Genomic DNA, 27,153 nt, shown 5'->3' with positions numbered 1-27,153 from the left:
AAAAGGAGGTTCCTTCGTCTGATTTGCCGTTGGGCCAAAAACACAAATGATGGGTTCTAGTGTCATTTCCTACACTGAAGGGACCATCACCCCACCCAAAGGGGCTTATCTGCCCAAAGCCGTTGGCCCCTGTGGGTGGTTGAGTTATTTACTGCCGCTCGACACTCGGCGTTAGCAGTTTTTACAGCTGGTTGCCAAGCCACCTAACCCTCCTCCTTTCCAATTTCAGACTTGGGACCGGACAATGGTTGAGTTTTAGCAGCTATATAAGAAATACAACACCAAAATGTTGAAGGGGGAGAGAAGTCTTCCTGATACAGTAATATGTCAACAAATAACCAATGAGTTCTAAGGATGCAATGCTTTCAATGTAATACTGGTCAATTTTAACTGTGGTCACAACTTAGGAGTAGGCCTACTCCTCCATTTTATTTTAAAAATCTTTATGTATTTCCTTCGGCATCAGTTTTCTTGGGACTTCCAACCTGAATATAACTAGATCTCCAACACAATTATTGGACTTCCAATGAGCAACAGTGTGTTTTGTGTATGGTGTACACTCACATGTTTCTATTTACTTCTTTTTGTATATTTTACATATTTTTGAAAATTGAAGACCTGAGTGCAAGAACTAGCTAATAACCAAAAGTTAAGTTCTGAGAAAAACGAGAAAAACATTTAAAACTATATAAATCCTATAATTCATTAAAGGTTTCAGTTTAATGTGAAAGTATATATGAATATACACTACTGTTTCAATTTTTAACCCTCTACTCCATTTAGAAATAATAAAAAAACGAGAAAATGTGTGATGGAATTATCCATTCCTTGCACTCAGATGTTTGAAGGAATGCAAAAACGGGAATAGAAATTGAAGAATGAATGCCATTACATGTTTTAATGTTTTAACTATGAAATATTGAGTTTTAAAGCCCAGTGCATGACATACATAATTATTAAGTAAAATATGGTTGAAAACAGTTTTTAGAACTCGTGGTATGATGCCTCACTTTCAGAGCCATATTCTTCATCCTTGTGTTCACATCTGAGATTGGAATACCATTTCATGTGTGCAGGAGGAATATACTTCTGTGCCAATTTCATCACATCTCTGTACTTCTTGTTATTCAAAGGCAGTGGAGTTTGGTACAACTTGGCGGGATGTAATATTGGAGTACGTTTCGTCTTGAACAGACAAAATTTTGTATGAACAAAAGTGTTTTGACCAGCAGAAACAGACAGCTCTCTCCCTTCATAAACAAATGTATAGTACCTACTTATTCTGAATGATTCAGTACCATTCTTTATTATTTTCTTAAAATATGACACCAAGTGATGTTTAAAATCAAATATCACGTCCTGGTGTACTTTCACCACAGCAAATTTTTGGGAAGCAGATGAAACAATATCATACCATTCCTAAGGGACAAACACATACTCTTTCTTGAGTTTTAGCTTCTCAATCTGTGCGAAGGTACGATCACAGGGCATGAACGAATTTCCACGTTCTGGAAAATGGTGATATATTTTGACAAATCTGCCCGAAGCCGCTAGTGTACTTAATTACTGAACCATCAAAATATTTTTGTCTTGCCCTGCACAGTTGTCAGTAAAAATGCGCAGAGTTTTAATTTCATGCGGAATGTAGTTCTCTACATAATGGCTCTACACCTATTTCTTCATCCTCATCTTCACTCTCAGTTGCATTGTTTCTTGCAGCAAGCTACTTCTTCCTTCTCCACTTCATGCTGAGATCAGGGCGCCTTCTACAACAAAAATATATTGCATTGTTGTGTGTTCAGTGCTCCTACAAAATATATGTCTAAAACTAATATTTATTTAAAGCTTATCTCTGAATATTATGTGAGGTTAAGCCCATGAGGTATGCATCCTGAGCATTCTTATCACTCATTTTGTTTCAATTCCTAAGAATTCCTTCTTTAATATCTTTGGAGAAGTTGGCTGTACATTTTCTCTTACAAAAACAATCTGGAGCAACTGTCTTTACAGGCACAAGTTTCCCTGTTGATATATATTCTTCTCCATTCAAAATATTTCGTTTCCTAACATTCCTTTGCCAGTTATCTTCTTTTCTTGTCCTTTTCTTACTCTTTACTGGAGAGGAATCAGTAGAACTTCGTAGTGGTATCTAAAAATGACAATAATTTATAAAAGCATAAAGTGTGGGCTTCAAACTTCCACATTTATTTGAATATAATATTTTGGTCTAAAATATTGTTGTAGAATACAATGTAACATTAAACTGAATATTCTGTAATATACATTCTATACATTTAGCACTAAAATGCAGCTCTTAATGGAACCTACCTCTGAATTAAAGCTTGCATTTGGAGCACACAATAACTCACTGCATTCAGCCACCTTCCTTACTCTTCTTCAGCACGAGGGCAACTGAGAGCAAGAACTGGATAATTCCGGTTATTATCCAAGTCTTGCACTCAGAAAGGAACCAGTTGAATTTTAAAGGCCACCTAGCGAGAAAAATAGGCACTTTCTGAAATTAACTTCTATAGTAACTGATAGAGGGCAGTTATGGCTACAAATAGAAGTCAAAAGCTAATTTTCGCTAAATGTGGTCATTATCTAGTTCTTGCACTCATGTCTTCAATTATATTTAGTCATCATATAGCTGAACATGTCCTACATCAGATCAAAACATGTACAATACCGTCAGAGATATAATAATTGTATTTTCTTATGACAATATACTGATTTGTATTGAAAAGATGGACAAAGTTGAAGATAATATAAGGCGTGATCAAAAAGTTTCCATTTAAGGACATTGCTGCTGCGGACATGCAACTTAGCGTGACTCTGATGCAGGTATATAAACACAGACATGAAGGCGAAGGGATTGGTGTAGCAGTCCTGTTGAGCCGAGGTGTGTGCGTTAAACGCGGCCATGTGAACTATGACAACGTTATTACCAAATGCGTCCAAACAGGACCAGCATGCTCTTATTCTGTTCTTGGCTGCCAAAGGACAAAACCGGTGGACAACCATTGGGGCCCATGTATGGGGCAGCATGTCCATTGAAAACCACCATTGTGGAATGGTGCACTAAGTTCTGTGCAGGCTGCGTTTTGACACAAGATACCAGTCGATCTGGGAGCCCAGCATCATCCATTATGGACATCAACAAGGAGGCGGTGGATGAGGCGATTAGGGCAGTCCAGTGCATAACCATTCGTGTGCTAGCAAAGGATCTCGACATTAGCTCCGGTAGCGTGGAACACATTATCCAGCAGGAGTTAGGTCACCGGAAGGTCAGCAGCCAGTCGATACCCGAGGCATTGAATGCCAAACAGAAAGCACACTGGATGGCTGTTTGCATGCAGCACATGATGCAATTCAATGTGGAAGGTAACACGGTCCTGGAGCGCACTGTTGCAGGCAATGAAAGCTGGTGCCACCACTGGGAACCAAAATTGAAAGCATCGACAATGCAGTGGTGCCATCCATCGTCCCCTTGTCCCAAGAAGTTCAAAAACCAACCGTCGGCAGGAAAGGTGAAGCTCACCCTGTTCTTTGATTACCGGGGCCCATTGCTGATCGATTTCAAGGAACCTGGTGTCTCTGTTACTGGGGAATGATACTGCACAACACTGGAGAAATGGCAGCAGGCAATTATGGCGAAACATCCACAAAAACTGTGCCAAGGGTTCCTGCTGCTTCATGATAACACCTGTTCCCATACCGCAAAGGTCATCGCACAGAAGGTATGCCAACTCAAGTGAGAGATACTCGAGCACAGCACTATAGTCCTGACCTCTCCCTATGTGATTATCACACCTTCAGTCCCCTCAAAAACGGCCTTGAAGGGTCAATACTTCCTGTCAGATGGGGATGTGCAGCAGGCGGTTATGGACTTCTTCACGCAGCAGGACACAGTGTTTTAGCACATGCGAACCTTCAACCTGGTGCATTGTTGGGATGAACGCCTCAAGGCTCAGGGTGATTCTGCCTGATTGGCATCCTGATTCAGGACTGTACGGCCACCAAACTGAAACTTTTTGATTGCCCCTTATATAAGTATTCATTGTCAATACAGGCTCTAAACATGACATTTATTTCATGCAATTAAATTTTAAAGTTTTTTGAGCTTCTTATTGAACATTTCTGTTATACAGGTTGATATGGCCTGCACAATTTTTTCAATGAAGCTGCCCGAGCTAATGAAGGCACTTTATAAAGGAAGGCATCCAGCGTACACTTCACTAGACGGTCTTATGTTGGTAGCACTGGCTGTGGCTGGACTTCCAATTGGCAACCCATTTTTTTAATGATTTAAAAAGAAATGTGATATCAATATAGAAAATAATGTAGGGATCTCATTGATAAATACAAACTTCACTTTTGTACAAGTTTTGATCGCTCTCACTTTCACTTTCAAATCATTTGATACTGTGGAGACTCACTCACTCTAACACATCACCAAGCATGCCATGGAAGGTCCTGTTGTACTGTCAAAGTAAAACATTTCCATGATGTTTAGGAGAAAGAAATTTGCAATGACATAGAAAAGAGATGTATAAAATGGCATAATATAATGGATCATTACTTGTAGCATCACACGACTAGTGTTCTTCTCTTCTTAGGATGCCATCCCCCTATGAAGGTTAGCGATCTAATTGATTATGATTACTCATGAAACAGTGGCTCAAAAATTTCAATAGAAGTTCATCCACACCAGTGACTCAAGTCTTTAAGCTGGGAATTTCTCCATCTTCCCACAGATGGTTGCCCTTCTGTTTTCCCCTCTATGATGAGTTGGAGATGTTCATATTGTTGACTTCTCATGATGTACCTGAGCTTTTGCTCCTCAATGGTTGTTAGAAGCTCTTTTTAATTTAACAAGTTGAGGATTTCCTGATTGATCTCCCTTTCTACCCAGGATATTCAAAGCATTCTTCTGTAAAAGTACATTTTGAAAGCTTCAATCTGTCTCTCCAGCAAAGGGATGAGCATCCATCCTTCAAAACCATACAGAAGGATAGGGAAAACATAGCATCATAATGTCTGAACTCAGAGCTGAAGGTTAAGGAATACCATAGGGCCTTCATACTGTTGAACAAATCTTTGGCTTGTCCAATCCCGGACAAGATTTCGTTTTTGGGATCACAATGTTCATTGACTATAGACCCAAGTTATTTCAAGCATGATACTTGTTGTGATTAGTGTTACTTTATATATTCTATACCTTAAGGCAACACTCCAGAGATAAAAATATATTTTTACCTAATACATGGATTTTCACAAAACTTTCTGGGAATGTCTTCTACATAAAAGTAGAGATACCACGAACATTTCTTTCATATACAATTTCCAAAGTAATTTTTTTCTTTTAAAATTTTTAATTCAATTTTTTCATGAAATTTAATTAACATGTTAATGAAAATGTGTAATTAGGTAGATAATACTTCTTTTAAAAGCATTACATATCAATTTTTCTGTACATAATTTATATAAGGAGATATGTTGTACTAAAGTTTGTGTAATATTATGTTCTAAAATTTTGGACTTAAAAATCCCTACTACATACATACATACATACATACATACATACATACATACATACATTATCATTATAGACTGTTATGCCTTTCAGCGTTCAGTCTGCAAGCCTCTGAGAATTTACTAAACGTCGCCACAATCCTCGATTTGCAACTAGTGTTGTGGCCTCATTTAGTTCTATACCTCTTATCTTTAAATCGTTAGAAACCGAGTCTAACCATCGTCGTCTTGGTCTCCTTCTACTTCTCTTACCCTCCATAGCAGAGTCCATTATTCTCCTAGGTAACCTATCCTCCTCCATTCGCCTCACATGACCCCACCACCGAAGCCAGTTTATGCGTACAGCTTCATCCATCGAGTTCATCCCTAAATTAGCCTTTATCTCCTCATTCTGAGTACCCTCCTGCCATTGTTCCCACATGTTTGTACCAGCAATCATTCTCGCTACTTTCATGTCTGTTACTTCTAACTTATGAATAAGATATCCTGAGTCCACCCAGCTTTCACTCCCATAAAGCAAAGTTGGTCTGAAAACAGACCAATGTAAAGATAGTTTCATCTGGGAGCTGACTTCCTCCTTACAGAATACTGCTGAACGCAACTGCGAGCTCACTGCATTAGCTTTACGACACCTTGATTCAATCTCACTTACTATATTACCATCCTGGGAGAACACACAACCTAAATACTTGAAATTATCGACCTGTTCTAGCTTTGTATCACCAATCTGACATTCAATTCTGTTGAATTTCTTACCTACTAACATCAATTTAGTCTTCGAGAGGCTAATTTTCATACCATACTCATTGCACCTATTTTCAAGTTCCAAGATATTAGACTGCAGGCTTTCGGCACAGTCTGCTATTAAGACCAAGTTGTCAGCATAGGCCAAACTGCTTACTACATTTCCACCTAACTGAATCCCTCCCTGCCATTTTATACCTTTCAGCAGATGATCCATGTAAACTACGAACAGCAAAGGTGAAAGATTACAGCCTTGTCTAACTCCTGTAAGTACCCTGAACCAAGAACTCATTCTACCATCAATTCTCACTGAAGCCCAATTGTCAACATAAATACCTTTGATTGATTTTAATAATCTATCTTTAATTCCATAGTCCCCCAGTATGGCGAACATCTTTTCCCTCGGTACCCTGTCCTATGCTCTCTCTAGATCTACGAAACATAAACACAACTGCCTATTCCTCTCGTGGCATTTTTCAATTACCTGGCGCATACTGAAAATCTGATCCTGACAGCCTCTCTGTGGTCTGAAACCACACTGGTTTTCATCCAACTCCCTCTCAACGACTGATCGCACCCTCCCTTCCAGGATGCCAGTGAATACTTTGCCTGGTATACTAATCAATGAGATACCTTGATAGTTGTTGCAATCCTTCCTGTTCCCTCGCTTATAGATAGGTGCAATCACTGCTTTTGTCCAATCTGAAGGTACCTTACCAACACTCCACACTAATTTTACTACTCTATGAAGCCATTTCATCCCTGCCTTCCCACTGTACTTCACCATTTCAGGTCTAATTTCATCTATTCCTGCTGCCTTATGACAATGGAGTTTATTTACCATCCTTTCCACTTCCTCAAGCATAATTTCACCAACATCCTTTTCCTCCTCCCCATGAGCTTGGCTGTTTGCAACACCACCATGATGATTTCCCTTCACATTGAGAAGATGTTCAAAATATTTCCTCCACCTCTCCAGTGATTCCCTGGGATCTATTATGAGTTCACCTGAATTACTCAAAACACTGTTCATTTCCTTTTTCCCTCCCTTCCTAAGATTCTTTATTACTGTCCATGAAAGGTTTCCCTGCTGCTTGACCTAGCCTTTCCAGGTTATTACCAAAATCTTCCCATGACTTCTTTTTGGATTCAACAACTATTTGTTTCGCTCTGTTTCTTTCATCTACGTACCAGTCCCTGTCTGCCTTGGCCCTTGTTTGGAGCCATTTCTGATAAGCCTTCTTTTTACGTTTACAGGCTGCTCTCACTTCATCATTCCACCAAGATGTTCGCCTTTTCCCATCTTTACACACAGTTGTTCCTAGGCATTCCCTTGCTGTTTCTATTACAGCATCCCTGTATGCCACCCATTCACTTTCTATATCCTGAACCTGCTTACTGTCTACTGTTCGAAACTTCTCACTAATCATATCCATGTACTTCTGTCTAATTTCCTCATCCTGGAGACTTTCTACCCTCATTCGTTTGCAGACAGATTTCACTTTCTCTACCCTAGGCCTAGAGATACTTAGTTCACTACAGATCAGATAGTGGTCTGTATCATCGAAAAATCCGCGAAAAACTCGTACATTCCTAACAGATTTCCTGAATTCAAAGTCTGTTAAGATATAGTCTATTATGGATCTGGTACCCATAGCCTCCCATGTGTAGCGGTGAATAGCCTTATGCTTGAAGAATGTATTCATAACAGCTAAACCCATACTAGCACAGAAGTCCAGCAAACGCTTCCCATTCCCATCCATTCCCATTAGCTTCCATATCTTCCCCACATTTACCAATCACCCTTTCGTATCCTTCAGTTCTATTCCCAACTCTCGCATTGAAATCGCCCATTAGCACTATTCTATCCTTGCTGTTGACCCTGACCACGATGTCACTCAATGCTTTATAAAACTTGTCAACTTCATCCTCATCTGCACCCACACATGGTGAATACACGGACACAATTCTTGTCCTAATTCCTCCCACTGACAAATCTACCCACATCATTCGCTCATTTACGTGCCTAACAGAAACTATGTTGCGTGCAATGGTATTCCTGATAAAGAGCCCTACCCCAGACTCTGCCCTTCCCTTTCTAACACCCGTCAAGTACACTTTATAATCTCCTATCTCTTCCTCATTATCTTCCCTTACCCGAATATCACTTACTCCTAGCACATCCAGATGCATCCTCTTTGCTGACTCAGCCAGTTCTACCTTCTTTCTTCCATAAGCCCCATTAATATTGATAGCTCCCCATCAAATTCCATTTCGTTCGCCAAGTTGTTTCCAAGGAGTCCCTCGCCTGTCAAATGGGAGTGGGACTCCATTACTCCCATAGGTCCGAGGCTTGCTTAAAGTGTTCTGAGCTCGGTAAATTCATGAAGCAGGATGCTGCCCTACTTGCACATAGTCCAAGTGAGGATCTCTCGTCTAACGGGTTATGGACCACCGGTGAATTGTATAGTCCTAGCCGCCTGAGCACAAGGAGGGCCATGACTCAGAATATGTCCGAGATGCCCACTCCCATTCCATAGCAACTGGTATCTGGACTCTCAGGACCACTTACTAGGCCACTCAGCCATTGCCCATGGTTCAAAAATTCCATATGCAGGTTTTTTAATATAGCTGTGACACATATACCATACAAATTTTTCTACATTTGGCAGAATATTATGGGAGAAAATTGGGGTTTAAATGTAAAAATACAGTTGGCAAACAAAGCATTATTACAGTGGTAAATTGTTTGAATTCAGCAGAATAACTTCATGACAAGAAAAAAGAAAATCCTTTCAATTTCAGTCATTAAAAGAATTTCACCAAAATGACCAAAATATCCATTTTTATCTCTGGAGTGTTGCCATAACAGAACATTGATTGAAATTGTTGGACATCCTGGATGTAGGCTAATAATATATCACTGACCCTTCATTGCTACTCAGTTTATCATCAAAATACAGAATAGATTACTGGCATGAGTAGGTAGTATAATTTACTAAATAAAGAACACAAAATTATTATGAATCAAAATCTACACTTACAAGAAAAAATATAAATTCTAGGAATATAATTCAGGTGGTCCATTCCAAAATTTTTCAAATTCATTTATAAAAGAAAAGAGTGTTAAGGGTAGCATTGCCTTCTTGATTAGGTTTGTGATAATTCTATCACAAAAGTAGGCATCAAAAGTTGCCTTTTCCCAAAGAAATCTGTCACCAAAACTAGGCTATTGTTCCATAACTCACCTTGTCCATGGTGCTTGATTTTTCAAAACTCACCTTATACAGTACAATCAGCAAATGGAAAAGGATTATTTTTGCACGTGACTTTATGCTATAATTCATTTATTAGTAGAAATGCGAACAACGTGCATTGCATTATTATTCCGGAGCTAGATCATTAATGGTACACTTCCTTGCTACACAATTCATAATATGGTACCTTCTGCATAATTCTGACGCAGCTTACACATGCAAGTATCATCTCTTGGGTCATAAAATGTTTTGTCCATATATGGTGAAAGCCATGCACTGCCAGTCCTATTCTGATAGGTCGCATCTCGTAGTTTCTGTCCACTCCCGCAACACCATTAGGTCTGTGGAATAGAATGTTTCCCAAATTTCTTCATTTTTCCTCTTTAATTCTTCCAGCAGTTGCTTGTAGCAGTCTGTAGTTGGTAATAGGAATTTTAACCTCAGATCTTTCATGAGGTATGTTTCCTTTGCTAGAGAATAAACTAGTCTCAAAGGAACAAATTTTGAGACCTATGATCCTCTTAAGATATTTTGCTTTTAGTCCTTCTAGTGGTCTCAACTGGCTTGTAGTAAGGTATATCCATATAAACTCCAACCCATAACTGAGTGTTGGGCATATTTTTGCTTCAAATAGTTTCATTACATTACTTAGTGACATCAACATTGGGTCCTGAATTTCATGTATTGCACAAATTGCTGTGACTCTTCTCTCCTTTATGTGCACTGTGAAAGATCTCCCTGTTGGCTGGATCCTTAACCGCAGATACTTCTGAAGCCCCATTGTCCTTTCCTTTATCTATAGATAGTGCTAGTTCCTCCTCAGTGAATCATTCACATTTTTCTAATTCTATCTCTGGAGTTTACTGTAGTCTTGTTTCTCTGATGGTGGTGGTGGTGATTATTGTTTTAAGAGGAAGTACAACTAGGCAACCATCCTCTTGTTTCTCTGAGATAGAATACTTTCCTCATATGTGTTTCCCAGGTCTGCAATGGTATATCTGCAGGGAATCATGGCTGTCATGCTCTTATCACTTTAAGAGGATCATTTTCTATGGCTTTGATCAGTTTGTTGTGTTGATTTTCAAGGAAATCTTTTCTTTTTTAGAAGATTTTTATAATCTCTTCTTCATCATCATTATCTAAAGGCTTTGCCTTGTCGCTGCAACCATTGATCTCTTCTCTCTGCGATCCTTTTCATCTCTCCATAACCTCGGCATCCCATCATCTCAACGACCTCTTCAATGATCTTCTTCCGTGGTTTCCCTCTGCCTTTCTTTCCCATCACCTTGCCTTCGAACAAGTTCTTTATGAAGTCATTATGCCGGAGAATGTGACCAAAAACTGACGCTTTTCTCTTTTTTATCGTTGTTATTAAATGTCTCTGGGTGTTTATTTCTCTAAGTGCTGCTTCATTAGTTTTCTTCTTTCTAGTCGTTTCACGCCCTCCTTCACAGCCATATAGCAGCACACTCCAAATGAATGTTTTGATAAACAATTTCTTTCGTTCATTATCTAAGGATTTATTAATTAAGAGCTGCTTCTTCTCTTCAAAGGCTTTCTTACACAGGGAAATTCTTCTTTTTATTTCCACAGTGCATCTGTTGTCATCGGTAATAACTGATCCTAAGTAGCAGAACTTGTGCACCTGTTTTATTAAAATATTTCCAATTCTGATATGTGCCTCTGGCTTCATTTTAGATTTGCTTACACCATAATATTAGTTTTACTTACATTAATGTTAAGTTGGAAATCTTTTAAGATGGATGTTAATTTGTTGAGCATGATCTGCATGTTCTTCTCATTGTCAGCCAGAAGTGCAATATTGTCGGCAAATCTAATACAGTGTACAGTTGTTCCATTTATTTTGATGCCAGGTGTTTATGATTTAAACATTTTCATGGCCTTTTCAATGTACAGATTAAATAGAAATGACGATAAGGAACACCCCTGTCTTACTCCCTTCCTGATCCTCACCTTGCATACTTTGTCATTACTTTCGATGTTTATTCTTTGATTGATGTAGAGGTTTAGTATTGCTTTTCTGTCTTTCCAGTCCAAATGAATATCCTTCATAATTTTGAACAGTATTTTCCACTGAACATTGTCAAAAGCTTTTTCCAGGTCTACAAAAGCTATATATGTATTTCTGTTAAGCTCTAGTCTTCTCTCCAAGATGGTTTTAAGTGCTATAATAGCTTCTCTCGTTCCTACTCCTTTCCCGAACCCAAACTGATCATCATCTAGATTCTGCTCAATTTTAATTTTGATTCTGTTTTTTAATATGCATGTAAATATTTTTAAACATGTGAAACAAGGCTTAGCATTCTGTAATTGGAGCATTCTGTTGAATCTCCTTTTTTTGTGCAGAAGTACTGCTTTGCTTTCTACAAAATCCTCTGGCATATCTCCGTTTTCATAGCAGTACTTGATGATTTTGAAGAGTTCATCCTTCAGCTTTTTTCCAGAGTTTTTCCACAGTTCAGCAGGCAGTTTGTCTGGTCCAGGAGCTTTTTTCTTTTTCAGCTGTTGCAGTGCTGTTTCGAATTCACTTCTCATTATGGGAGGACCTACTTCATCTTGTGAAAACTGCTCTTGTTTTATGATGTACTCATCTACATTGTCACTTTCTTCTCCATTATACAGATCCTCCAAGTAATCTTTCCACCTCTTCATTACCTCCTCATCTTCTATTAACAGATTTCCTTCCTTATCTTTTATAACACTGGATTTCATTTTAGCCTTGAATTGCAATCTTTTTACTTGATTGTATGCTCTGTCAGCATTTCCGATTTTCATATCATATTCTATGCTTTTACAAATGTCATCCATCCATCTTTCTTTCGCCTCTCGGCACTTCTGTGTAACTAAGTTTTTAGTTTCTTATAGTTTATCATTCCTTCTGGAGTATTTTTCTGGTGTTCTTTATTTCTTTCCTGAATGAGATTTAGTATTTCTTCAGTCATCCAGTTCTTCCTGGGTTCAAGCGTCTTTTTTCCTAGCACTTCATCTGCTGCCGTTGTAAGTGAAGCTTTGACAGCGTCCCAATCTGTTTTGTTGTAGTTGTTGTACATGATCGTGTCAGTCTTTTCTTCGAATGCTGCTTGCGTTAATGGATCATTTAACTTTTCTAGATTCCATTTCTTGCTTCTTGGTTTCCTTAACTTCTTCAGCCTAATTTGACATTTTGCTAATACTGGGATATGGTCGCTGTCGATGTCTAAGCCAGGATAGCTATGGCATGACATTACCTGATTTCTATACCTTCTCTTTACTAGAATGTAGTCAATTTGGTATCTGTTATTATCTCTGAAATCCTTCCACGTGTAACGTCTTCTATTAGGCATATCAAATACAGTGTTCATTATGATCATGTCCTGTTCTTCACAGAAGTCCATCATACGTTCTCCTCTATCATTTGTTCATCCTAGACCGAACCTGCCAGCAACTTTTCTAGTAATATTACTGCCAACCACAGCACTGAAGTCTCCCATTATGATTATGTTATCTTTGTCATTGTTTAGTTTAATTATGTCTTCTATTTTATTATACATTTCCTCAACTTCATCGTCGTCATGTCCAGTAGTAGTTTGGCAGCTATTTTCACCATCATTATTCTATCATCAACGTGATATGTGTTTAGCACGTTGTTTGCCCACTTCTTTCCTAATATTACAGCTACTCCATATTGTCCACCATTTTCATTTCCACTGTACACAATTCTGAATGGGCCACTGTGGAAATCACCTTTGCCAGGCCATCTAGTTTCACATAATCCCAAGATGTCTATTTTGTTTTCGTCCATAATTCGTTTGAGTTCATCTAGTCTTCCAGTTCTTAGCATTGTTCTTGTATTCCATGTCCCTATTTTAATCCCTTCTGTGAACTTCTGAGGTTTTCGCTTGCTGACGACCTGGGATACCTCAGTTACTCCCCTGCCGGATCTTGGTGTCTGAGTACCATGATCAGTAGTATCTAAGTTACAATTTGTACTATCCATGGTTGCTATACTAGGAAAAATAATGTGGTGGTTTCCCATTGCCTTCCACATCACAGTTTTACTGCCAGTCAAGTCTTCCTGACCATGCCAGTAAATTTTCAGTGACAGTCCAGTAGACACCTTAGTGCTGCACTGTGCTGATACTGATAGCGCTGCTTCCACTACCAGGAAGATAGACTCCTCTGCCTTTCCAGCTGTTGGGACATATCCTCATCCACCCTTCAAGCCATTGGTCCTCTGCCATTTCCTGATGGATACAGTACTTTTGTATCCATCTCTTGGCACAGACCAGAGTAAAGTGTAGCTTTCACCGAAGTCCCAGTCTCATCCATGGCTGTGACAATATGGAAGCTGCTGGGGTATGGGTGGTGCTGAGTAATGACATTCAGAGCACGACTAGTTTATCTGAGTGTTATGAAAGGTGTTGCTCATAGGGTCAGTCGTGCTGCAATAGCACTTTCTGACCCAGTGAGGAAAGCAATGGCAAACTACCTCACTCCTCGTTTTGCCTAGTACGCCTCATTCTGGTGCTGCCATTGGTTTTCACGGTTTCCTTATAACCGCATAACTTTTGGTGGTGCTATTTGACCAGCCTCTGGGATGATGAACTAACAGATAATCTCTTCTTATGATACTATATTTTGGAATGCCCAATTGTGTTTGGAGTTATTGTCTTTAATTGGCACCATTAACATGCTGATTCTCTTTCCTAACAGTCTTTGTCGAACCATATCACCTCCCCCTTTTCTTCTCTTTACACTTCTGCATTCCTTAATTGTCTTTTATCCATCTCACAATACTTGCTGTGGCATCCTCCAGTCTTATTTCTTGCACTACTAGTCTAAAGACTTCCAGTTTCTTTGCAGCCAAACTCATTCTTTCCATATTCATTATTCTCCCCAACTTACATTTGCCTTCATAAATCATCATTTTCCTATTATTACTACTACTTATGAGTGTTACTCATATTGTAATGTGTTTTCCAATGAGTGGTTCTTCTATTTTCCCTGACTAGTTCTAGCTGCTGCACACTAAAGCTTCTGATAAAAACTAGGTCTACTGCACTGCCCCCATTATGGCATACATGCCACTGATTTCTATTTACTAGTTCTAAGGCCTTCACTAATCAAATTCAGTAGTTACTTGTCTTGCTTTCCTTGTATTCTTGTCAAGAGCACAATTAAAGTCCCCTGCAAGAATTACTTTTGAAGCACAAGGAATTCAATATTTCATTTAAGCTCATTCACAATGTCTGTTGCATTAGCTCTGGACTAAAGTATACTCCTATACAGCTACTGCCATGTTAAGTTGTTTTCTCATTGCTTTGAATAGAGCTATATTTGGTTTCAGTATACCAGCTACACCCCCTAAGGACCTTTCCTTGTCTTTCTATATTAAATATGTATATTACAACAATATAACATTCTATAACTTACTCACAGTTTATGTCAGTTGTTCTTGAACTGTGTTAGTTTTTCATGCAGTTTTGTGCTCTGAATACAAGAGTATTAGGATGACAGAGAATATTTCTCCTGTTGTGAAATGTAAAGAACGAAGAGTGATCCAAATTCCTGTAGAAAAACTAAGGAGAAAAGAGAGAGGTGATCTATGAATGGTACATCCTAATATTTTATTTGAGAGGTGCCAACTTTAAAATACAGTGAAACCTCATTAATACATTTCTGCTAGAGACAATGTTATTGTGTCTACTTGAAGTATTTTAATTGTGTCTTCATTATTTAATTATTTATAACTTTTTTCTCGTACATCTCAACTTTCTGATCAGAACTCTGAATACACACACCCAAAGGCACAAAGGGTTTCAGTATTTGCAAACTTAATGAGTTTAAAGGTTGTTATTTCACAACTTCCGTTCCAAGATACCGTAGTCGTAAACAATCTTGTTGAAGAAACATAAGTTCTTTGTGATGGATCTCTACAGGAGGGAACAGATTTGAGAGTGTAATGCATTATTAACATGATTAAAAACAACACGGTGATGTTTTGTTCTTGAATTTGGTTCTATTATGAGTGCAGTGTAGTCTATAAAGGAAGATTGTTGATTGATAGGATGCAAAATGTGATAAATAACACTGGGCTGTTCAATTTATTTATGAATATCATTTATTGGTGAAATGTATGTTATTGTACTAATGTATTTTATTGTAACATTATATTCACAAATTTTTCTCTTTTTAAAAAAAAATAAGTTGTGCAAGGTAAAATATATTTTCTCACTGGATGGTCAAACACTCATTTTATCCAAAATAAAAATTTAATTTATTGATGTTCTACTAATTATATTTACAATTCCTGTAAAGGAAGAGCTTTTCCCAAGTACTGAATGATGATCGATAGGTTGTAAAATGTGATAAATCACACTGGACTGTTCAGTTTATTAGTGAATATCATTTATTAGCAAAATGTACTATGTTATTGTACTAGTGTGTTTTTATAACATTAGGCCTATATTCACAACTTTTTCTTTTTTCCTATTTTAAATAAGTTGTGCAAGGTAATATATTTTCTCACTGGATGATCAAAAACTCGTCTTATCCAAAATACAAATTTAATTTATTGACATTCTACTAATTATAATTCCTCAATACGATGGCCCTCTGACCTTGGACTTGAATGCATTGTAATAGAATTAAATACATGAGACTTATATTACAAAAATTACACCTGATTGGTTTTTCTTGAAAAAAATAACTTATTGTAGATAAGAAGACTTTTGTTACAGAGTGCCTCAATTAATTAGTTACAAAATTCAATATGGCATGATTCATTTAGTTGCCCACCTGAAGATATCAAGTCTATAAGGTCTGACACCATGGTTAATGGTTAGGCAGTTCGAATCCTACTGGTGAAAAGAAATCTTGCCATCAGAATGTTGGCCGGCAGAGTGGTAGTATACAATAATTCTAATCACTAGATTGTATGCCAGAAGCTTGGATTCAATTCCAAATCTCTCTGCAGTGCTCATATGAACTGAGGCATATGACACTTGATAGTGATTTGTCTGTTGGATGGAGATATTAAGGATTGAGCAGACCACTTGATGTTATTCAACAGGAGTAGGCTGGATTTCACCCTCTCCCCATCATCATCATCCTTCATCATCATAATCATCTCACATCCAGATGTGCAGGTCACCCATGGGAGTCAAATTGAAAGACTTGCACCAAGTGAGTTGAGCACGTCCTCAGACAGTCCCAGCCCAAAAAGCTATATGCTAAATAATAAATGAAAATTCATTTAATTAAGAAAATATCCTCAGACCACATTAAATTTTATTACCAGGTATGCAGGAAAGAACACAGCATTGCTAAAAGTTTAACGACATAACTTAAAGATTTACATTTCATCTAAGGCAAGTGTTATTACTCTCAGGAATTAGTGCATGCATATACAGAAATTTACTTACTGTTGGAGTGATGACAAATACTGTAAGTTGAACTGTTGAAGACACTCAGTACAAATGATATTATGTTAGATAACTGTCTATAACCCTCTTCAATTTAGTCTGTTGATAAACTTCAGCCATTACTCTGCCTTCCTATAATGACCACTTTTCCTCTGTTGGAAGTCAAACTTTGATGACTGACTAGATTACTATTCTTTTGTCAGAACAACTTTCATGAAACTATAGTATTTAGTCAAATTTTGCACAAAAATGAGGTTCCACAAATTGATGACAACTAGAATGTCTTTTCAAAATTTAGAAATATACAATTTCAGATTGTTGAGAGTATTTATGGTAGTATATGTTTATCTCTGGAGCCTCCATGGCTCAGGTGGCAGCGTGCCGGCCTCTCACCGCTGGGTCCTGTGGTTCAAATCCCGGTCAATCCATGTGAGATTTGTGCTGGACAAAGCGGAGGCAGCACAGGTTTTTCTCCGGGTACTCCGGTTTTCCTGTCATCTTTCATTCCAGCAACACTCTCCAATATAATTTCATTTCATTAATCATTGCCCCAGAGGAGTGCGACAGGCTTCAGCAGCCGGCACAATTCCCATCCTTGCCGCTAGATGGGGGCTTCATTCATTCCATTCCTGACCCGGTCGGATGACTGGAAACAGGCTGTGGATTTACATGTTTATCTTTGTAAAGTTTTAATATCTTTACATCTACTATGGATGGTTCATGGAAGAAGGGTGAGCACTGCTCTGCTTTAGTACACGTTAGAAGCTGAAACTCTGGTTTTTGTGACTAAGAGAATTCCCAATTTTTAGCTAATAATTGAAGATGCTTTACAGCAGCCTTGACCAACACGTCAACAGTGATCACCCTGGCATCATCCTTCATCCTGGCATTATGTTTGATTGATTGTTAAGCATTTTTCTCTTTCCCATTCAGACAAAGACACAAAAGGCATTGCAGGCAATATCAGTGTGATCTTCTCTATGGATAATGCATCTTTTGAGAAGATGATAACTCTTAAATGTGACCTGTTCTTAAAGGCCTATAATTTTGGAAATATGTTTCCCTAGAGAAATATAACAATACTGTAAATTGCTTTAGATCAACATATTTGTGTAGATCTTCATTTTTATACTTGAAACTAATGAAGATCTACATCTGGGAAATTCCTTGAGACTGGTCTTGTCACAGTATATACCTGATTTTGGAAGCTGAGAAGAGAATACAACACAATCTTCTCATTAACATGGTACCTACCTTTAAATGTAACTTGTACTGGTATCTAAACACACTAACTGCCATTTCTTTCCCTGCATTTTAAGTATTAGATTTCTTAAAGTATCTAGTATCAGGGAAATATACCGTATTTACTCGTGTATTAGACCCCCTCGCGTATTAGACCCCCCCTGGCTTTTCGAGACGAAGAAAATGAAAAAAATAAATCTCGCCTATAAGACCCCCAACGTAATTCGTCAGAGAACGATGACGATTCCGCTTCGAAGCGGATACAAGTCTTATTGCAGCACTGATGACATTGCACAAATTTGTGAATAGTTTCGTCCGTACGACCTACGCAATGAAAAACGCGTCAAATCCATGCGTTACGTCTGTGTTTCGTAGTTAAGAAATGTCCACCTCTTTAGCGTAGGTCTACTGCAGCTCTGATGACGTCGCACAGATAGGTGAATAGGCCTAGCTTCGTGTCCGACCCGCACATTGCGAGCATGCATCAGTCATGCTATATGTCTGTGTTTTGTAGTTAATAATGTCCGCCAGCGTAATAGTTAGCACAAGAAGTTCCTGTTTTCCGGGGTCTGACTTCGATTCCCGGTACTGTACTGCCAGAGATTCACGAATGGCAGGAAGGTTGATATGCGGTAAAAGCGGTACATGTAACTCCCCTCCACTGGGGGTGTGTCTAAAAAGAGCTGTACCACCTCGGGATGAGGAAACGAGTTTACTTCAGTTGAGAAATATTCGCGGTTGTTGCTATTTATACAGCAGGCGAGATCATTAACAAAGTGGTCGTTTAACATCTCGTAACTCGGGCCAATATAGGTAAATATTTGGAGAGAAGTAAGTTTAAAACGTGATAAAAGCTATTCAACTAAAACGATTGTTTTACTCGCCAACGTACCTAACAAATAATAATAATTTTATGTCCCCACGTACTTTAAACGATTTTCGGAGACGCCAAACAAAACATGCCCGGGTATACGTTAATAAAAAAAGAGACAACGAACGTACAAAATTAAACATTATGATAATAAAACGCATTACCGCCACACCTGTAGATATCCATAAATACGGCATATTTTCCTGTTTTTTTTTTTTTTTTTTTTTTTTTCATCGAACTTTTGGCACTATCAGGGCGATAATATACGATACCTAACCTAAACAATGTGGTCTGTCTTATCTCATGGACAGCTGTTTACGCAAATGCTGATGTGATAAATGTAGAGAACAAGCATGAAATATACTTAAAAATAAGGGTCTGTGTTTCAACAGCCGCAGTTATCAAAAGAATGTTTCCAGTTACTATGCATTACATTCGGAAGTACAACTCATAACATACGCTACTTATCAGCTGATGGTTTGGCATGCCTTCTACAGCACGACTTTATTCGGAAGGAGTGGCTTCTGCTGCATATACACCAACTGCGAATATCAGAGACCATCTGGGAATAGATTTACACTGTTTAGTAGTGATGTGCGCGAGTGATGCCTGGAATCGCGGTACTCGATTCTTTCGAGTCCAGGCTCGGACTCGCTTCGCTTGCGAAGGCTCGATGATAGCATGACGTCACACGTTCGCTCACTCGCCGGCTCCTAGATGGATGAAGCATGCGTACAAGCGGTCGCTGAGGGTTTATGGGATTGCGACAGCGCGGTACGATATGAAAAAACTGAATGAATGCGCAAAAGGAATAACCTAAATTTGATAATTACTTGAGAACGATAATAATGCCACTTAATACGCATAATAAGATATGAAAATATCCGTTTACGGCGTCTCGCACACACCTCACTGAATATGCCATCTATTCTAATATTGATAATATAGCTTATCTGGCCTTCATAGCCCAACTTGGCCGGTTCGATACTGGTTTATTCCGGTAGTATTTGAAGGTGCTGAAATACGTCAACCTAGTGTCGGTAGAATTATTGGGACGTAAAAAATCTCCCGGGGGACTAAATGCGGTACCTCGGCATCCCCGAAAACCATACAAATGTACGTACTTGGACGTAAAAGTTATAACATTATTATTATTATTATTATTATTATTATTATTATTATTATTATTATTATTATTATTATTATTATTATTATTATTATTATTATTATTTCAAATCCCTGTCACGGTATGTATGTTGTAATTAGTGTATTTTAAACATGTGCTATTTGTAGACTATAGACGGTATTTCTGCACACATTGTATTGCTTCGCTACTGGTAAATTATATTTCATGTAGCCATTATGCATATACACGGGCGTAGATGTGCTAATATGATCGGTAGTATGACAGATTTATTGTAACCATAGCCTATTGCTAACCGCGCCAAAGCCTACAATCGTCCGGGGGAACAGGTGAATTACAGCAGTTTATATGTACATCATACTTTCGGCAGATATAATGTCGGGTATTAAGATGAGGCGTCCAGAATGTGACGTACGTTCACGCAGCAAATCAGCGGACAGAACGTCATTCTGTTCTAGCTAAACAGCTGACAGTTTGTTAGTAAGTCACAACCTTTAGTGCCTATGATGATGATAATAATAATCATAACAATCGAATTATTGACGACCGATGACTGAACAACATCAATCATCAGCAGCAAACATATTGCACTCCACACCACAAAAATATTCTGTGGGTGACCCTGAATGCCGTGCACTCCAGTACAGTAGATTTTAGTTCTAAGGCATGTCCACAGATAGCGACACCAGTATGCTTGGACTCGAGTCTGGAGTCGAGTAATACCGATTCTAAGAGCACATTACTCGATTCTACTCGATTCCGTCGCTAGCCCATCACTACTGTTTAGACTCTATAGTCGGGAACGAAATTATTTTTGAAAGGTTCAAAAAGACGGGACCTCGTATACTCTTGATTGCAGTGCATGGCTCAAAGAGAATGAACAATGAAGCATGGCTGACGCGACTGACGAGAGATAGCAGTGAAGATGACGTCACTTAGAATGCCGACACGCCGGTAGCAAGGCAGAGAAGTTGGCGGCGCAAGGCGATAATTCAAATGAAAGCAGTGATAAAGTTTACTGTGTGGTAGGTCTTCTGCTGAACTGACAGAGACAAATGACTGACCATCAAGTTCTTTTGCATCAATATTTAATTATATGATAACACGATACCCTTATCCCTTTCTTCTATGGGATCGAGTATGAAGTGAGACGAATCTTCGTAGCGAGTTTTTACGGCCGTATGCCCTTCCTGACGTCAGCCTCACCAGAGGAATTAATGAGATTTGAATGACGTGATATGAGTAACTAAAACGGACTTTTATATGTACCGTAGGCCTAAAAGTCGTGTTCACCATTTTTTGTCTTTTTATGTTTAGAAATACTGCCTTCCGATGAAAATAGCCAGTATAACTTAAATACATTTAAAGTTTGTTAAATAATAGTATAGAATGTTTACACGTACAATTTATAGCTCTTTATAACCTAGAAGTCATGTGTTCGCTGCACAAAATTTTGACGTTATCGCATATTGGACCCCCCTTCATTATTTTTGGCTGTAAAAGTGGGGAAAAAAGGGGTCTAATACGCGAGTAAATACTAACTCCTTGAACACATTTTGAAATATTATCATCTATCATGAGCCCCATATAGGAATCAGTCTTAAAATAACTCCCATGGCAATAGGAAATCGTTTGTAAAAATAAAATTGTATAGATTATAAGAAACAAAATCATATACCAGTACTGGACTTACAGACTATCTGCATTATAATATGGCTTATAGCTGTTTAAAAACAAGGAGATGAAGAATAATTGTAGATTGATGTGTGTCTCTCCACAAAATAAAATTCTGTCATCACTTCATGCACAGGATTGGCCAAGTTCTAGATAACTATGGAAATAACCAATCAGTACTGCCAGCATAAGGATTGTTCTAAAATTTTAGCAGCAATAGTTTCCCCATATAGAGATCATGGCATTTATTGGGTTAAAATATTTTGTTATTTGTAGATCTCAGTTGTCATCAGATTTCAAAAAAAGAGAAAGAAAATGCCTGGAAAAATTCTGGGCCCATTTATAAACTACCTGGAAAAGAAAACATATGGTAGCAGTATTATACTTAAAAAAGAGAAACAACTTAATTAAAATGTGTTTCATTCTTGAAAGAACAATAGATTCTTTCAAATCTCACTCTAATATTTAGAAATGTATAAACATTTATGTTTTTGACCTGGCATGGATGAAAATAATAATAATAATAATAATAATAATAATAATAATAATAATAATAATAAAACCTCTAACAGTAAAAATACCATGTGTCATTGACCTAGCCAGGATGGTGTGGGGGGGGACATGGCATAGCAAAGGGTCAACAGATTGGCTAGCTAGCTAGACTAGAACCAAGGACAGAGCAATGGTTTTTTTTTTTTTTTTTTTTTTTTTAACACATCGAATTCTATGCTTGAATGGAGAGAAAAGCAGACTTCATTAAGATAAGTTCCAGATTTGAAGTTCCAGAGTATGAAGCAGTTTTTTTAAAGTACCGTTTTTAAATATGGCCGCTGCAGCACTTTGATCATCGTTCAGAGCATGCGCGCTCAGTACGTACATCTGTAGGCTGGTTACAAATGCCATTACAGAGACATTCGCCTGTATTTATGTTTGGTTGTGTGTATTGAAAATGCCTCTGACAATTAATGGTCCCGCTGAGTGTGAAGTACGCGCTGTGATTCGATTTTTAAATGGAAAAGGCATGAAAGCTGTTGAAATTCATTGGCAGATTAGTGAAGTGTATGGAGAACACACCATGAGCAAAGGAATGGTAAGGAAATGGGTTAGAGCATTTAAAAAAGGCCATACTAATGTCCATGATGAGAAGCATAGTGGGTGACCGTCTGTCAGTACTGAAGACTTGGTGAAAAGAGTTGATGCAAAGGTTCAAGAAAACAGATGCTTTAAGATTTCAGTTATGAGTTGCCTGAAATTTCAAGGAGTGTTCTTTATGAAATTGTGTCTGGATGCTTAGATTATTGGAAGTTGTGCTCAAGCAATCCAAAACAATAGACTTGTCATGCTCACAAGTGAGATTCTTTTGCTTCATGACAATGTGCGATCTCACACGGATAATCGAACCCAAGACATCATCGCTTCATTTGGTTGGGGACAATTTGATCATCCTCCGTATAGTCGTGACCTAGTATCTAGTGACTACCACTTGTTCCTGCACCTGAAGAAGCATTTAGGAAGTCAGTGCCACAACGACGATGATGATGACCTGAAAAGGACCGCGTAGCAGTGGCTGGCGCATCAGGCAGCAGATTACTATGATGATGGAATTCATAAGCTGGCTTCATGATATGAAAAGAACGAAACATTTCACTTTATTTTAATTAAGTTGCTTCTTTTTCAAGTAAAATAATGCTATCATATCATTTCTTTTTCAAGTAGTTTATAAATTTATTACTGAAAATTAGTTTTGGCAGACTGAAGAACCTAACAGTTATAAATTAACAGGAAAAATGTAAATCACACAATTAGTTAAGTTAACCAGGCCTGCTTTAGAGCAAGGTGATTATACGATTTGCTTTGATGATCTTGTTATATTTCTGACCAGATGCTTCTGGTTTGTTACAGGACTCAGCCGAACGGATATGGTGTGCACCAAGTATTGTTACTGTACTTAATTCATTCAGCTCTTGGACTGAATATTACAAAATGTATTGTATTAAGTAGACCTAATATGTAAGTACTGTATAGGTAAATAACATATTTATTTTTCTTATACTGGGTGGTTCACCCACCCCTTGTGATCTAGTTTTATGCAACCTGCCAGATTTACTACAATTCTGAAATACATTGGTCCCTCTCCTTACACTGGGTATATAATGAGATGTGTGGTTACGGACTAGAAAACAGCAGGAATTTTGAGTACCACTATTAATTCATTATGAGTACCCCAAATGAACCCGTAAAACTAGCACATATATGAAGAACATGTAACCTGTAACAGGAGGTGCACACACTCAGACTAGAATTAGGTATTGTATTAGCTGGGAACTTCCCGCTGCATGCCAAGTCTTGCAATAGCTCACTTGGCAAGGGCGCAGTTGGAAATCTGAAGGTGAACAGTGCTTGAGGGTTAGGAGGTTCAAATCCCACTCAAGTTGCAAGGTTGCTTACTTAAGAGTTTCCACAGACTGATTTGTTTATTTAGTCCTTTAAAGGGTCGTTGGCATGTGGTATGGAGCTGGGTTGAAAGAGGCTAAGAAACATGTGACAGGACTTCAGTTATCTATGTTGTTTAATGCAGCACCTTCTCAAACTGATGACCTCTGTGGTTGATACAGAGCTGAGCGGGATGTTGTAAGCACCACCTGTCACTGTGCATCATCTCTGCAGTAATGGATCAACATGCCTCGGTGATGAGCTGTCTAAAGTGACCAGGATTGGCTGGTTCTTGTGCATACACCAGTTGTTTCACATGGCCCCACAGAAAAAGATTCAGGGGCATAAGATCGGGTGATCGGGCAAGCCAGGGGCAGGTCCTTCCCTTCCTATCTATTTATCAGGATATGTCACATGGAGAAGGTTCCAGATGACCACAGCTGCATGCGGTGGAGCGACGTCATATTGAAACCACATCCTGCAGCGGTCAAGGAGTGGCACGTTCCAAGAACAGTGGTAGTTCATCTTGGAGAAACTGCAGATAGCGTTCTCCAATCAGAGGTCCCTCAAAAGAATGGGGACCAATAAGGTGATCACCCATGATACCACACCATATGTTCACGCCCCACTGTACCATAAAGCTGCCTGTCATACCCAGTGTGGATTATCCACACTCCATTAATGCAAATTATGGTGATAACGATTCCATTGCTGTGGAACTGTGCTCCATCCATAAATAAGATGGTCACTATGTAGGAAGGACCAGTATCCACATGTTGCAGGGTCCACTGATCGAATGCCACCTGGGCTTCGAAATCATGAAAATCATGACCATGGAGCTCCTGGTGTAAGTGCAGATGGTATACGTGAAACGGATAATAGACTCCTGGCTGACGTTTGTCTCCTATGCAATGGCCGATGTGCTAGTATGAATGTTATGCGGATAGCATCTAGGTCAACCTCTTCATTGAGAGCAAATGTCGTGGGATGATCTCGAACAGGTCATGTACTTTCTAGGGAAACAGTAGCCTGCAGACGTCTTTCCACACTCCAAAATGTCATGCCTATTAGTTTTCATCTATCCGGATAGCATTCTGGATACAAGTGTTGTGCCTGTTATGCCTTCTGTCTAGCTTCTGCATAGATGAGTATCATATCCACATAAAACAAAGCAAAGCAAAGCAAAGCAAAGCAAAGTCATTTCTGTACAGGCCATGAAGGCCCTTGGAGGGGTGGAAGGTAAAGGCTTCCACTATCTGTAACATCGGCACTTGATGGGGTACCGTGGTTAGCTCTACGCCCGGCTGCCTTCACCCCCAGGAATTAACCTGGTACTCATTTTTGGTGTAGATTGAGTGAACCTCAGGGCCATGTGCACCTCCGGAAGTGGAAATCTTGTTTCTTAAATTTCACGACTTCTTGATGGGGATTTGAACCCATTTCCTTCTGGGCAAACCGAACACGCCTTTACCGCCTCGGCCAGGCAGCCCCTAACATATCCACATACTCGTTGATGAAATACATCATGAGGCAGTGAGTGAATAAGCTTTGTGTCGTGTTGTGTCGTGTCATGTCATGTCATGTAGTGTTGTGACCTGCCTCACAGGTGGGGAGTTCGCGCAGCTACATACCTACCTGCCATCGCATGTTGTTATCATTCCAATGGGGCACACTTTCCCTTACCTGTGTTCTTTGAAGCTTAGAACATGTATGACATAGCTAACAGGTTGCCTGTTTCCTAGCCACAGACCATCACCTCCTCATCCAGGTAATTGGTGGTAAAAAAAAGTACTTATGTGAGATTGAAACCTTTGAGCACTGTCCACTATCAAATCTCCCACCATGTCCTTGATATGTGAACTACTGCAAGGCTTGACATGCACCATGCAGTTCTCGGCCTGCTCCTTGTCTGTGTGTGCACCTCCTGTTGTGAGGTACACGTTCTTCGTATCTGTGCTCATTTTATGGGTTCATTTGAGGTATCTGTAATGAATTAATAATGGTGTTCACAATTCCTGCTGTGTTCTAGCCCATAACCACACATCTCATTATATTATCCCAGTTTTGGAAGAGGAACCGATGTATTTCAGAATTATAACAAAAGTGGTAGGACACATAAAACTAGATCAAAAGGGGCTGGTGGACCATTCAGTATAGTGTACATATTTTATATGAATGATTATTTTTGTAATTGTTCAATTTACTGTAGTAAGTAGTAATAATAAAATAATATTTACAGAAAATCTTTGAAACCTTGAGCAAATGTATCTTGATCTACTTCTTTCTTTTTAATTCAATCAATCACTACTGATCTGCATTTAGGGCAGTCACCCAGGTGGCAGATTCTCTATCTGCTGTTTTCCTAGTCTTTCCTTGAATGACTTCAAAGAAAATGGAAATTTATTAAACATCTCCCTCGGTGAGTTATTCCAATCCCTAACTCCCCTTCCTATAAACAAATATTTGCCCCAATTTGTCCTCTTGAATTCCAACTTTATCTTCATATTGTGATCTTTCCTACTTTTAAAGACACCACTCAAACTTATTCATCTACTAATGTCATTTCACACCATCTATCCACTGACAGCTCGGAACATACCACTTACACATTATAATTCTCGTATTTTGGTCCATATTGAATTGTACATTAAAGTCAAAGAAAATATTAATGTTTATTAAATTCCACATATTCAATACATAAAGAGTAATTTTAATTAAGAATTAAAACTTATGAAGTAAATTATAGGTTTTTTGAGATAAATGTAGTCTATATTTGTAAGTTTAAGAGTGACTTCTTCCTGTAGAAAGTTTTAATTTAGTCTTTAAGCC

General features: G+C 38.6%; 1 protein-coding gene across 1 annotated transcript in view; it reads left to right on the top strand.

Moving 5' to 3' along the window:
• LOC136858163 (uncharacterized) overlaps positions 1–26,576 on the top strand; it is a 159,135-nt gene extending 132,559 nt beyond the window's left edge. Inside the window, exon 15 of the mRNA XM_068225437.1 lies at positions 23,794–26,576. The gene's annotated coding sequence lies outside the window, so the exon portion shown is untranslated. The remainder of the gene's footprint in view (positions 1–23,793) is intronic.
• The last annotated feature ends 577 nt before the right edge of the window (positions 26,577–27,153 follow it).

The sequence above is a fragment of the Anabrus simplex genome, chromosome 1, assembly GCF_040414725.1.
Source record: "Anabrus simplex isolate iqAnaSimp1 chromosome 1, ASM4041472v1, whole genome shotgun sequence".
Lineage (NCBI taxonomy): Eukaryota > Metazoa > Arthropoda > Insecta > Orthoptera > Tettigoniidae > Anabrus > Anabrus simplex.
The sequence above is the reverse complement of the archived record's forward strand: the minus strand, read 5'-3'. Positions and strand labels throughout refer to the sequence as shown.